Genomic DNA, 8,998 nt, shown 5'->3' on the forward strand with positions numbered 1-8,998 from the left:
GTTTAGCGATACCGTCGCGCAATCAATTTAATTTTTAATCTCTAATTTGAAACTTTTACTTCTTCATTTTATTGATAAGATTTTTCTTTAAAAAAAATTAATTTAAATGTCGAGGGAGATATGTATACTTCCTTCAGCATCAATTAAACGTAAATGTAATATTTTAAGAATATATATGCTGTATATATCCTTAATTACATTAACTTGCACTTATCGTTAAATAAACTGTTTGCTCACAGATAGTAAATTATGTCATTTCATGTGTCATCAGGTGACATGGCAATTTTGCAAAGTGACACGACGTCGGAGAAGATCTCGCGTCGCGATATCGTAATCGATTAATAGCCATCGCGGGGCCAAATTTACCGCATCCGTTAAATAAACGATCATATCGGCAGGTGCTGCGTGCGCGACGCGGGGAGAAATACGCGCCGCCGCGTGACGTAGCCGAGGAAACAAGAAAAAAAACGAAGAAAAACCACACCGGCGCGATATGACGGTGCAGGAACGCCGGAACGTTTTACGCGTAGGCGGTCGCGATAGTATCGGATCGGTGGTACTTACGCCCAGATATATCTCCGTACACATGTGTATACATACGTACAAGCTCTATCTCTATTACCCGGCTAATTTCGTACGGCACGGCACGGCACGTCACGCCATGCCACGCGAACGCGATCGGCCTCGGATATATGAAGTCTCCGGGCTTACGGGGGACGAGCCGCGCTTATAACAAAATGTTCGCGCCGAGAAAACAAGGTAGCCGTTGAAGCGAGAAACAAGTTCCCGAGCGCAAAAAATATTAATTGTAAAGGAGAGCTAAGTGTTCGATAACTTTGAATACCGCGCGCGACGAATGCGACCTGCACGAGCGTGGTACACGCGAACTTATGCCCGTGTCCTCTTATGAGCCTGTTACCTATCGAATGAAATCATTTCGAGCAGTCTCTTCGCAAGAGTTTTCTTACTATCTCATTTCCTATCTCAGATTGGTTATATCTTTATTAAAGCTGTTCTAATCTCGTTGCCAATCGTTTTAAACAAGTCTACGTACAGCCGAACCATCTATTAAATTCCGCAAATACCTATGATATACTTTACGGTCAATATATTTTTTTCCTTTATTTTTAGAATAAGTTTAACTCTCATTTTTAATATATGTTACATACTTTACTTTTTAAATAATTCTCAGAAAATTTTATTTTTCTTCTATACTTTATGATAATATTGCGATATCCTTTGAATTCTTCATACATGATATTACATTTTTTAAACTCCTATTTTACTATAACAATAAATTTTTATATAAATTTTTAGTAGTAGCATAAAATTTAGAAACTATTTAATGAATTTAATTTCTCTTTATTTCAATTTACATGACTTTTCTTCATTATTTCTACACTTTGGTCAAGTTTAGTCTTATTAATCCATTTGTTACATGTTTGTACAAAAAAATAAATTAGTTTACGTTTTTAAATATTTGTATAATGGTATCTTTCTCTCCGCTTCCTCTCTATACAGCTTCTCGTAACCGGCGGTATTACGGACCATCGGGTACTTGTAAAAGTGTTGAGGCATAACGAATCGCGACAGTGGATAATCCACCTTCATCGTCGCGTTTTTGCATTACTTTTGTTGCGTTTACGCTTACCACCGTTTAAAATCAGGAAGGCAAGTGCGAGACTCGGGGAGTACCTGAGTGGAAAGTCCCGAAGATCGCGCAAGGCTTGCGGCGCGATAATGCGCTTATTCATAGCGAATAATCCGCTTAATATGCCGCGACACTCAGTTATTAACACGCGTGCGCCGGTCAATTAGCACGGTTTTTCAACCCACGCCTGAGATTAAAGTGCTCGGGATTAGTACCGGTAATTATACTGTATCGGGCATTAATTATTCCTCGTCTTACCGTTCGCGCGCGATCTGCGCGTTATAATTCTTCGGGAATAGAGAGACGCAATTAAGCGGGCGGATGCTGCAGTCTAGGTTGCAAAAATGCGTTCCATCTGCTTGAAACTGGTTGAAGATCTTGTAACGCGATTCAGTCTAATGTGAAAATTATTATTATTATTTTATTTGAGATTGTTGCATTTTATTAAAATGTCCTCAAGTTATCGAGGCGACAATGGATTGTTGTATACGTGATAGAAATATTGTCATACTCATAAGAGTAAAATATTTTACATACTTTACTTTTCGTAACAGTTTTTGACAAAAACAGATGTTAATATTAAAGAAAAGTGCTATATCCTCACGGAGCAGCGGTAGAACAGATTAAACTGAACAGAAAAATCCTTTACCATTTTACAAAATTCGCAATCATTAACGAAATATTTTTGAAGATTGACGAATAAATGCGTATCCGTCCGGTCCACCGCTGAATTTAAGCGCACGGCGAGCTGACGGCCAGTTTAATTTGCTCAACCTTGAATAATCGACGACGAGCATCGTATTAATTGTTCCGCGAAAATCATAATTTAAATTATTAACAGCACAAAACTTATTGAGCGACGTTTTATATTTTTCAATATTCAATAAAATTCAAGCTTAAATGAAATAAATTAAATAAACAGGAATAAAGCTAATGTTAGCGACTCGCCGCGGCTTGCATTCAGCAGCGAGCCGGAGGGATACGCGTCTATTCGCCAGTTTTTAAAAATTAATATCTCGTTAATGATTGCGAATTTTGCAAAATGATAGAGAACTTTTCTGTTTAATTTAATCCGCTCTATCACGAGAGCTGAAGCGGTTATTACCGGCCACCCTGTATACTAATACTAAAATATTAATGTATAGTAATAACATTATATTTCTCGCACAGAAATTATGTCTGATGATAAGAACAAAGAAAGTAACATTTGACATTTTCGATTGCTATTAAACACGATATAGTATTTCTCTGGCGTGATTATGGCTGATTAAATCGTATCAAAGTATCTACCGCTTGGCATCACGGCGGAATTAATGCTAACGCATAATCGTTATTTCTCGTAATGACTTTTTACCGAATCGCAGCCGGTGCCGTGCGTGGAGAAAACGACTCTCAACATCGCTTGCTTCTCGCGCGGGGAAAAGTCAGCGGGAAGTCTCAAAGAGCGCGCACACATATCGACGGATAGGTATACACTCTTTTATATCGTTTCGCGATTCGCGCGATCGTCGACCAGCGCGCGAGACATTTATCCGGCGTAATGGGCACGATCGGACGCGATCGAGCCGATCGAGAATTACGACGATATGGGGGAGAGCTATCAGCCGGCGATGCAGCGCGTTCGATCCCGAACACGAAGCGAAATTGTTAGCCGGACGGGATCCGTAATTATCCCTCACAGTCATTAGTCGGAAATATATCAGCCGGGTGACACGCGAAAACGCGCACTGACGTGCGTCTACCGACCCACGATGGACGGAGAAGGGCATCGGCGATACTGATCTGGGGGATATCGTATGCACCTTTCCTTGTATGCACCGTGTGGTGCTGCCGCAGGTGACTGCCGGTCGTGGTCGGCCGAGCAATCGGCACTCTTCAACGTGGAGATACTTATTTGCTGGCATGGGCTTTAATCGCCCTCCTTGCAGTTGGCTATACTATTGAGAACGAGAATATTATCCCGATAAATATATACCGCCCGTATTACAATAACTAGCACCTTCACGTTGCGTTGTAAATGTGTCTAAACAGTAATGACATTACAGGAAAGACAATAAAAAGTATATGAAACATGAATTACGATTCCATAATTCGCAGATGTATTCCCGTAAATAATTATCCTCAGTCTGCATTTCTTCTTTGGGAATATTTCATTCAAACTCTAAAAAAAAAAATTTATTTAAAATAAAATTAAAATAAAATTCTGGATCTTCCTGTAAAGTTTAATTCATGACTAATGTAACTGAATATTTTTCGCTAAGGAAATATCGACCGTTAATTGAGATGATTTTTATAATTCTGCAATTCGTATGCATATAATGTATTGACATGAAGCTAAAAAAAGTTAACATTTTATATATTTCTGAATTTATTAAAGAAAATCAAAATATTCGCATAAAAATATTTTATATTTCTCCTGTGCGTTTAATTGATCTTTTACGTTATAATACGATATATCAAGAAGGAAAATAAATGTTCGTGAATTTTAATTACAATCTTACGTTGATTTGCACAAAGCGTGGGCGTAAGAATCGCTTATCGATCGTTACTGTCGCACGATTGAACACAGACCGGCCCGACTGATCCTTTAAGATTCGATTACGTCTTTAAAGCCGTCTCGATTGCTGTTCATCGCGTCTCGCGAGACCACACAGGGTGACCAAATCGGGTGGGCTTAATTAATCGGTGTTAATTCTTTCCGACTCCTCACTAAAGATTTTCGGCGATCGTCGAAGATGCTCTTCGAAAACGTCAAGGGAAAGGAAGAGAAGGTACAAAACGCGACGAGAGATTGGCCACAGGTTCACGAGATCTTCATGAGAGATGAAGAAAGATAGAGAAAAGAGAAGACGCGAGATGCGAGAGAGAGGAGACCCCGCAGGCCGACGAAAGAGGAGAGGAGGGCAAGGGAGAACCGTAAATTTCCGTTATGGGACTCCTCGTAAAGCCGGCTCCGGTCGGCGCGATAAAAAGGCCAGTCCGCAGGTTGCTGCTCCCGAGGATGACTCCTTCCTCTCGCCCTCCTCTTGTCCCACGCCCCCTCTCTCTTTACGCCTTCCTTTTGGGCAAGAACGACCGGGAAAACTGCGTGAGGAGAGACGGCGGCTGTCGTCTCCTACAAAGGTGTCCCTTAAAATTCGCGAGACACTACGATCGGCAACGCTAAAGAGAAGGAGGGTACTCGGCTCGAAGAGCCCCCCCCTTCTCCCTCCTTCCCCCGCTCGTTAAGGCGGCAGTGGCGACTTTGCTCATCGACTGCATCGTAATTGCTGACGCTCGCCCACGCGAAATCTTGCCAGGCGTAAATACGGCTTAATGTCCTCCTTCTCTTTCATTTGCTTCTTTTTACTCTTCCCATGCAACGTGTTTGTGTTCCTGCTTGGATAGCAATCGACAATCGAGTATTTTCTCATTTCTCAATTTCAACACGACACATGTTTTATAGAACGAATCGAGACACGTTTTGGACAAAATGTAAAATAATTTATAATAGATCGTTTATACGGTTGAGATATACCATATGTGATTTTAATCATTCTTGTATCGTCACGATGCAGTATTATTATATTACTTAATAATTAGCTATTTGATTTATATTGAGAATTAAAAGCAGGTTAAAAGCTGCAAATATTCTATACATAGAAAAAATTGGATCTCTTTGTAAAAGTTATACCGCTAGCCATTAAATCTTTTGTAATATAATAAACATAAAAGTCACTGAGCTAGATATTTGCAATATGTATTAATGTTAAAAAAAACGTACTTTTAAACTACTTTTAATTTTAGAATCGTACGTTCGCGGATAAATCTGGAGCTACATGCTCGCTTCATTTATTATGAAACTGTATAAATGGGGTCGCCAGCCGGGATGAAATATTATTTTACCTTATCCGGAAATACCTTCGTGTGCATTTTATACGTAAGCGGCCGTAATTTGGGCTAGCTGTGTGCACAGCGTCCACATTCAATAATATATCTGGTGTGTTCAATTTGGTTAACGTAGATTGACATCTGCGGAGGGTGAGTGCACCTGCGCAAAGTCTAGAAATTTCGGCTAATAAATAACTGAATCGTTGGGAGAGGTCAGACGCGATATAGATTTGCTTCGTGTCGTTCTACAGTCTATTTGAAAATCCAAGCTCATCACCCGGATGCAACACGTCAATTACGAGATTTGGGTCAGTATATCAAAAGGGAATTCTCCGCGTATTTTAAAAGCGATTTTAAGTGAAATAATATCGGAATTTATTTATACAATTTAATTAGAATGATTGATTAAAACTGAATTAATAATTCTTCTATAGAAACATATGTTATCGATTCATTTTTTAGATTATCCTTTCTACGAATATAAATATATTCACTGAATATTTCACTGAATTGTAATCAGTTTTCTGATTTCTTTTAATCTTCTTTTCTTCTTGTAGTTTATGGCTTAATTAATTTTTCTTAAGTTTATAATAATTTTTAAAACATCATTTCCAATTCGTGGCGCGAGGGAAGAAAATTCGTAAAAATGATTTACACGGCCAGATCCGGTTTCTATCATTTCCGATCATCCGCACTATAACTTACAAACGTTATTGATGTATATTTACATTACAAGAGGCTCATTGACATCGGGCCCTATGTACGGGATAAGAAGATGCATTCGCGTAAATAGTACACCCCGACGACCAATAAACTGCAATTCTATCCGCCGTGGAAGAGTCATTTCGACGCAGTACGACGAGTAATAAAACAATCGTTTCGTTTTCCCGATTCGTAGTAGCAACTCGAGTTGGATTGCCGGCGGAGTATAAATAATGTAGAGCCATCGGTCGTTAGCTCTAAAAGAGCTGCCTGCTTCTCCTGTTTCTTCCATCCGTCGTTGCTCTTCATCCAGAGACAGATTGTCGAGGCTTGCAATGGCGAAATCGATAAACGGGTAGTCCGTCTCGAATTATTATGACGGTTTTGTTAATTCGCATAATACTTATAGGATGCATATAATACTCTTTAGATTAAAAATCGCGGCATCTCCATTCGAAATTCAATTAACGCTAAATTCAACTTATTAACACCGCATTTATAATACACCCTCGCTATTATCTGCTATTCCATTAGAAGTGTGTCAAACTTCATGATATTTATTGAGCACCGGCAGAATATCCTCGGTTCGCACGCATGATTGTTGCTGATTTTGCCCAGACACGGACAGCATGTTCGTAGCGAGAGAAACGCGAATGCCTGAAATGGCTGGGACTTGACCAATCTGTAAAACATCGGTCGCTCAATCAATAGCCCTAAACGCTTTCGCATTCGATCATTCCTGTTTTTTGCAAGTGATTTCTCCTAAGCCGCCAACAAGAGAAAAGAAGGAAAAAACCGCGACGGATTTACTACCCACGTAGCGAACACGCGAGAGGAGACTTGCACAAGTGATAGGCCACTCATGGAAAGTCCGATTCCACTGTCGATTATAAAGCGTTGAATTTATAAATCTGTTTGTCAGAAAAATGTAAGCGTGGAAGTGACTGGAATAAGAGATAATTATAAAATTCATGGAAATTAAAGCCCATACTAATGTTATGAAGGACTAATTAAATTATTATATTAAATATTATATCAAATTTTACATCTGTCCTACAATATACAAGAAAATCAGTATCGATTTTTGATAATAAATCAAAATCTTATTAAAATTATCTTGCCGACACTCTTATATTTAATTATTCTGAAAGTTATCTAAATGGCTAAAATAATAATAAACAGGCTATAAAATGTGGTATCACGCGTACGTATATCATTCTTTCAAACGAAACACTTCTGTAACAAGCCGAATGTTGCTTTCGACGCATGTGGAGCAGTTACAGTGACAACTGTAACAGTGTGCACAATAATGCTCGAGAGCAGCGCTTTAACACCGCCATGGATCTTCCCACGGACGAAAAGAGCTCGCGCGTCTCGGTTGACCATTAACTTCGAAATCTTCGATTTACGGTCGGTTTCTCGCGCGTTTCAACTTTATGCGTGCGAACAATGGCCGCCCACGCCGGGGTATTATATTTATTCGCCGATCTACCTGGTAGAATGCGTGTACGCACCCCTCTTGCGCGTATATATATATATATATATATATATATATATATATATATATATGTACTTACCAAGCGGCGAAACGGGACTTTCATTTCGTGCCTTTAACGATAAAGCTCGCCGAGAATAGTATATTTATAAGTTTGACGCATCCGCGCGCCCGCGATAAGAGTAATAGCTGCGCTTCACGCGTGCTTAATTCGTCGCGTAATCGCGCGAATCGACGATTGATGCACGGGAACACGACGCCGCGCGGCGTCCCGCGCGCGATATCTCGCTGTATCTTTCCTTTATACACTTATTCCGGAAATACCAGTTTCGATTAGCATCGACTGGACGCGGTTACGTGGAATCATCCGCCGCGCGCGGATCGAAAGGTCGGTGGAATCGAGCCCGAGGACGCGCGGTTAGCACCGCGGAGGTGACATTTGTCATTTGCGCGCGTGCGAGCGAACTGTGTTATTTGGAAAGAAAAATATAAAAATAGGCGAAATACGCATATCGTCGTGACGCGAAATGCGCGAAATTTCCTGGCGATCGGAGAGAAATGAGATTGTAGAAGAACGTAACGCGCCGTCGCAGCCGCGACGCAGGCATCGGTATCAGACTACAGGCGAATTGAATTATCACGCGGACCTTCCGCGCGACGGCGGCTGATGTGCGCGTGAAAGTGATGGATTAGACACGTGCGGAAATTATTTTCGAGAGGTTTCGATAGCGACACACGTATATCGCGATACCGCGTGCGATAGGTACACGCGAGGTGACGCAAACATTAAGTAACGGATTGTTATCACCCGCGTGGATGTGAAACGCCCGACGCGCGCGAGACGCTCCTCTTTTCTCCTATAACGCGAAGAAACACTGCAGAGCTCAGATTTATCGCTTCATTCGCGACGTGAAATTTGTAGGAAGGAGGGGGGAAAAACGGTAAAACAACGGGCTTCCGCCGTCTCATTAGGTAAACGTATAATGCCTGGAATAAACGAAATCCCGAACGATGCGCGCATACGCTCGACGAGAGACCGGGATAACTGTATTTACATCGTTTAACGTAATTAACGTTTTCGAGCCAGCTGTAACTGTTTCGCATCGGAATGTAATGCGCGGGTATTGAGGTACGTGTACGTATAATGCCGATTGTTGTCCACTGATCGCGATCATCCTCGCGATTACATTCCGCGGCACGATCCATGCATGCGTAGTATCAGGGCTAGGCACATATTTCAAATACTTGTACATTTGAAATACAATTTGTATTTTGTATTT

Source organism: Wasmannia auropunctata, unplaced genomic scaffold, assembly GCF_000956235.1.
Source record: "Wasmannia auropunctata unplaced genomic scaffold, wasmannia.A_1.0 LD336106.1, whole genome shotgun sequence".
Classification (NCBI taxonomy): domain Eukaryota; kingdom Metazoa; phylum Arthropoda; class Insecta; order Hymenoptera; family Formicidae; genus Wasmannia; species Wasmannia auropunctata.